The sequence below is a fragment of the Miscanthus floridulus genome, unplaced genomic scaffold, assembly GCF_019320115.1.
Source record: "Miscanthus floridulus cultivar M001 unplaced genomic scaffold, ASM1932011v1 fs_871_2, whole genome shotgun sequence".
Taxonomy (NCBI): domain Eukaryota; kingdom Viridiplantae; phylum Streptophyta; class Magnoliopsida; order Poales; family Poaceae; genus Miscanthus; species Miscanthus floridulus.
The window spans coordinates 76,796-82,811 of record NW_027097378.1 but is presented as its reverse complement, the minus strand read 5'-3'; the positions used below and the strand labels follow the sequence as shown (position 1 = coordinate 82,811).

Sequence of the window (6,016 nt, the reverse complement as noted above, 5' to 3'; positions counted from 1 at the left end):
TTCACATGCCGAAAAGAAAGATAGCGAAAAAAGGTCACAAACACAACTACGACATGGAACACCATCTTATACAAGCTGTATGTATCCTGCAAAAAAACAAACATGACATGTTTTGAATCGTCTCAAAACTCTGCATAAAAAGATCAAAAAACCAAACTTGAGAGCTAAACTCCACCTGGTTCCAAGCTGCAAGGACGGGTGGCCGCAGCGGATCCACCTGGGCCATCCAGATTGCCACAGCCGCACTGGGTTGTCGGACAGCAGATCACCCGCTGCTAACCCTTAGAACACCGCGCACCGGAACGGGCCAATCCCCGCCAGCCACGTGCCCACCCCGCCAGCACCCCGTTCTCTTTAAATACTCGCAGGCAGGCCAACCGAAATCCGAAAGAGCTTCGCGCGAAACCATCCGAGGCCTCCAGATTTCCAAGCCGCCTGCCGCCATTCGCGCGACGGTTCGTTCCGCCGCGGCCGCCGCTCCGTCGTCTCTGTTGAATCTTCCCTCGCCGAACTTTCCGCGGCTTCCTCGGGATTCTTCTTCGCGGCGGCGCACGAGGCGGAGAAAGAAAAGCGTCGATTTTTGTTTTTGTTTTTTCCTTTTCCTTTTTCTCCTCCGCGCGCGCTGTCGAGCTCTCTTCCGTTCAGATTCTCCGGTCGCGGCCAGCGTCGTCTATCTCCGGCCGTGGGACTTTTCCTGGGTTGTTTGGGCGGCCAAAATTAGCCATTCCCTTGCGGTAAGTTAAGGCCGGCCGGGCTCGGCTAAACTTCGCGTCTTCTCCGCGGCCGCGCGCGGGGGGAGCGAGGGGGATTGGATTCTTCTTCCGGCCGACCCTCTGCCTGCCGGGGCCCGGAACCGGATTGGAGGAGGGCGGGCGGCATGGGGCTCGGCGTGGTGTCGGAGCTGGTGCGGCTGGGCGTGCTGAGCTCGACCTCCGACCACGCGTCGGTGGTGTCCATCAACCTGTTCATCGCGCTGCTCTGCGCCTGCATCGTCCTCGGCCACCTCCTGGAGGAGAACCGCTGGGTCAACGAGTCCATCACCGCACTCATCATCGTAAGCACGCACGCTTCCTTCCCTTCTCCATCGATGCTGCTTCAGCTCCTGCTCGAATGCCGCCGATGCTCATTATAATGTCTGCTTTTGCTTGTCCGGCCGGCTTGGCGGCGACAGGGGCTGTGCACCGGCGTCGTGATTCTGCTGACCACCAAGGGGAAGAGCTCGCACATCCTCGTCTTCAGCGAGGACCTCTTCTTCATCTATCTCCTCCCTCCCATCATCTTCAATGCCGGGTAAGCCAAAGGACGACGGCCATTGCTTCCTGGCACATGCTTGCTGAATTCTGGTTTTGTTTGTGGAAGCAGTTACTTGTATATTTATGAGGTTATTAAGGTTTCCTGGGAATCTCTCTCTGTGTGTGCCCACAGTAGACATGATTGAGTGGAGTGTTGCAGGCTGGTAGCAGGTTTCGATCTTGTTTTTTCTTCTGGGCCTAGCCGTCCATCTTACGAATGTCTGGTTCATATACTTGCATGTCGTAAGCAATTTTTTATTCCCCTTTCTGTATTGGTAGGTAAACATGGCTCTCTGTTCTGTCGTCGCTCTGGAATACGTAGCTTACTTGCCAGCTGCAGCTGCTGATTGGAATTCTTGACCCTTGCTTGATGCTAGCGAGACATTGAAAAAAAAAGTTTTTTTACTACTGAAACCGTGAAACGGTAGAATATCTATGACTGTGCAATAGGACCTCTTGGTTGATACCATTTTATGGGTCAGTATTCAGTGCTAATCATCTGACAACATGAGGGACCACGAAGGAGTGGTCCTGTTGCTTAGGAGTCCTTATCTGATCAGTTTCTGAAACAACCCAAAGCCATGGTAGTATGAACTTGCTGGAGGCTGCGGCATTTAAACCTTGCTCTGAAAGTTACTGATGTAGGACTGAGGTTGAAGGGATGCTGTGAATTGTGTGACTCCTTAAGCAGAAACTGAAGGGTCTTTTGAGTCCATAGTGCCAATCCCTTCTAGTTTGATAGTTCTTTTACAGCTTACCTCAGCTTTCCAGTTCTTATACGTATACTCAAGATTGTCACAATATTTTCTCACCAGGTTCCAGGTGAAGAAGAAACAGTTCTTCCGGAATTTCATGACAATCACATTATTTGGTGCTGTTGGGACAATGATATCCTTCTTCACAATCTCTCTTGGTATGTTGTTTCCAAGCATTATCCTTAATTCTTCCCTTGTGATTTTTGTACTGAGTTGATTTGTAAAACCTGTAAAAAAAGTTGGTCATTAAGTGGTAGGCTTTTGTGTTGTGCTGTTCCACTATGCACTTCCACCTTTTGGACATATCTGATGTCTGCCACCCAATACTATATTTCAGGTGCAATAGCGATATTCAGCAGAATGAACATTGGAACGTTGGATGTCGGGGATTTTCTCGGTAAGCCATCATTGTGACTTCCACATGATGCACTCCCTATAAATAATGGTGTCACCATGTGGAGCCTCATCCCTTTCTGATCTGTCATAATTGCAGCTATTGGAGCTATCTTTTCTGCAACAGATTCTGTCTGCACACTGCAGGTTTGTTGTTGGAACAATCTCATGATCCCTTCATTTTGAAATAGTATCTTTTTCTTAATGAAATTGAAATAGTATCTTGACTCTTGAGAGGAACGTGGTCCTCACATAGTAAATTATTGTACTTGTCATCATTTTGTCAAAACAGGTCCTCCATCAGGATGAGACGCCCCTTTTGTACAGTCTTGTGTTCGGTGAAGGAGTTGTGAACGATGCCACGTCTGTTGTGCTCTTCAATGCACTCCAGAACTTCGATCTTAACCACATCGATGTAGCCGTTGTGCTGAAGTTCTTGGGAAATTTCTGTTATTTATTCTTGTCGAGCACCTTACTTGGAGTGTTTGTAAGTCTGATACTCTCATTTATATACTGTATAACTATCTTGATTGGATCAGTCAACAGTCAAAATTAATGTTCTTTATACCTTTGGCAGACTGGATTGCTCAGTGCCTACATAATTAAGAAGTTATATATAGGAAGGTGAGTCAAACTTAAGAAACGCTTACTAGTCAACGATTTTATACATTTTGAAAACATCAACGATATGTTTTCTAAGTATTAACTTGGCTGCTTGCTGTGCTGATTTCAGGCATTCCACTGACCGTGAGGTTGCGCTTATGATGCTCATGGCTTACCTCTCATATATGCTGGCCGAGGTGCACCTCTGATCAGATGTGGCATGGAAATTCACATTTGTTGTCTTATTTTGTTAACTTACTTTATTTATATGGCATTTGCAGTTGCTAGATCTGAGTGGTATTCTTACTGTATTCTTCTGCGGTATTGTGATGTCGCATTACACTTGGCATAATGTGACAGAGAGCTCAAGAGTTACAACCAAGTAATTATTCCTTGTTATTTTCACTAGTAATGTTCCTCTTTTATTTAATAAATGAATGCTGACTGAATTTCTTTTGACCTTTTCATCCACTTAGGCATGCCTTTGCAACTTTGTCCTTTATTGCTGAGACTTTTCTCTTCCTATATGTTGGGAATGGATGCCCTCGATATCGAGAAGTGGGAATTTGCCAGTGACAGGTCATATACACGGACTTTTCACATGTAGTTCGATACCTAACTTTAATATATAACTTTCTGTTTGCAAAGACTGAAATTTCTTTGTTCCCATTTTCAGCCCGGGCAAATCCATTGGCATAAGCTCGATTTTGCTAGGATTGGTTCTGGTGGGGAGAGCTGCATTTGTTTTCCCATTGTCGTTTTTGTCCAACTTGACAAAGAAGTCTCCATTGGAAAGAATAACATTGAGACAACAAGTGAGTAATTGCTGCATAATTACATCATCTTTCATCTTTTTTTTAAGGATCATCTAATTTGGCTAACTGAATCCTTCGATAGATTGTAATATGGTGGGCCGGACTGATGAGAGGCGCCGTGTCCATTGCTCTTGCTTACAACAAGGTTTGTGTTCTTTGCCTTGTCTAACTTTGCACCTGCTCCCTCAAGAAGGATCTCCCAGTTTCTTCTCTAAGTTTAACTCTTCCTCTTGCAACTGCAGTTCACAAGATCTGGACACACTCAGCTGCACGGCAATGCGATAATGATCACCAGCACAATCACTGTCGTTCTATTTAGCACTATGGTGAGTCATCCTGTTCCGATATTCCTCTGATGCAATGTGTCAGCTTATCATGTAGCATGCCCTGACGAATCTGCATTCTCGCCCAAATAATGGATGCCCACCAGTCACCATTGCCCTAACCCAAAAGGCTCCAAGTCGATTGTCACATTACACTAGTCACGTCAGGTGTCATGGGATTAAATGTAGAAGTTTGTAGTGGCAAACAGGACCTTATCCTTTCTAAATAGATTACTGACAGGACCATGTATTGTTCCGAGAACTCAATCCGGTCCCTCATCCTGTCTGAAGGGATCACCCTACCCTACTTTCATTGACTTTGTCCACATTAGCATGGCTTTCAAAATAGCTGAACAGAACCTTTTAGGATTACTATACATGCCATGTAGAGTTATACATATACTACAGTCACCAGATCATTTTTTACCAACTTGACAATCTGAATGTTTCTGACATTTTGCAACGATCATCAGGTTTTTGGGATGATGACGAAGCCATTGATCCGGCTGCTGCTCCCTGCCTCGAGCAACACCGTCCCCTCCGAGCCGTCGTCACCCAAGTCCCTGCACTCCCCTCTCCTGACGAGCATGCAGGGCTCCGACCTCGAGACGGCCGGCTGCACGGATTGTCAGGCCGTCCAGCCTCCGGATGCTCCTCAGCGAGACGACCCACACGGTGCACTACTACTGGCGCAAGTTCGATGACGCGCTGATGCGGCCCATGTTTGGCGGCCGCGGGTTCGTGCCCTTCTCCCCCGGATCGCCCACTGAGCAGAGCGTCCATGCCGGACGGTGAACACTGCCAAAGGAAACAAAGCGTTTGACACCAAGAGACGAAGAAGACGTGGTCTTGGTGAGTGGAGTTTTGGCTGATAATGGTCAGATGATGATGTTTTTGTTTGTCGACAACTTCTGATGACGCGTTAGCAATGGCGAGGAGGGGTCAATTGGTTATGAAGAAGAGTAACCCTGGTAACTGGGGGTATTGAGTTTGTGTATGACAAGGCTGTAAAATTTTGTAGATAAAAACACCCATTTGTATTGTATCTTCTTATTGTATGTAAGCTAGCAGGCCTGTACAACTACTCGTTTTGTCTGGATGGCCGAAATTCTGGCAAACACTGCGTTGCCGTGGTGTCGACGTCGACCTGATCCAAGCATGGTCTCGGGTGGCTAGGAGATGGGCAGGTGGCCACCTCCTTGTACTTCTTCTCTGGTTTTGAAATGGGCTTGGTGTGTAAAATGAGTGTTTTTGAAATGGAAGCTGACCTATGGCCCATTACGGTTCTGAGTTCTACAATTCTTGCAAGTGTGTTTTTTTTTTCTTTTCAAAAGGATAAAAAGAAAAGAGCTTGCCACAAGTTTATTAGATGATAGAAAATAAAAAGAAAAGCGTACAGATCGCAAGACCAGCCCGACCAACACCCCAGCTAATTTCCAGCGTGTGTAAAGTGGCAGTGGCATGCCTTAAAAAAGTAGTTTCCAATAATATGTAAGTTTCTTCGTTTAAGCTATGTATTTTGTACAGATATTGTTAGCCAAAGCTAAAAAATAAAAGTTTGCAAACGCTAAATGTTGGCACAGGAGAAACTAGTAGAAACCCTAAAGCCAAAAGAGAGCACAGATAAAATCCCAAAAGTGAAACCAGACAAGGAAACAAGAACGAAGAACCCTAACCACAGTCCGCCAACACAAATCCATGTGACCATGTCACCCTTGAACCTTAGTGCCGAGCACAAAATTTCTTCAACTAGTACTTCTGCAAGTTACAGTTGTTGACTCTTGATGCGTAACTTTCTCCATTTTCATGCCGTCGTACTTTTAGATTGAACCATG

General features: G+C 46.0%; 1 pseudogene; it reads left to right on the top strand.

Moving 5' to 3' along the window:
- Nucleotides 1-382: 382 nt before the first annotated feature.
- LOC136533370 (sodium/hydrogen exchanger 1-like) lies at nucleotides 383-5,480 on the top strand (annotated as a pseudogene).
- The last annotated feature ends 536 nt before the right edge of the window (nucleotides 5,481-6,016 follow it).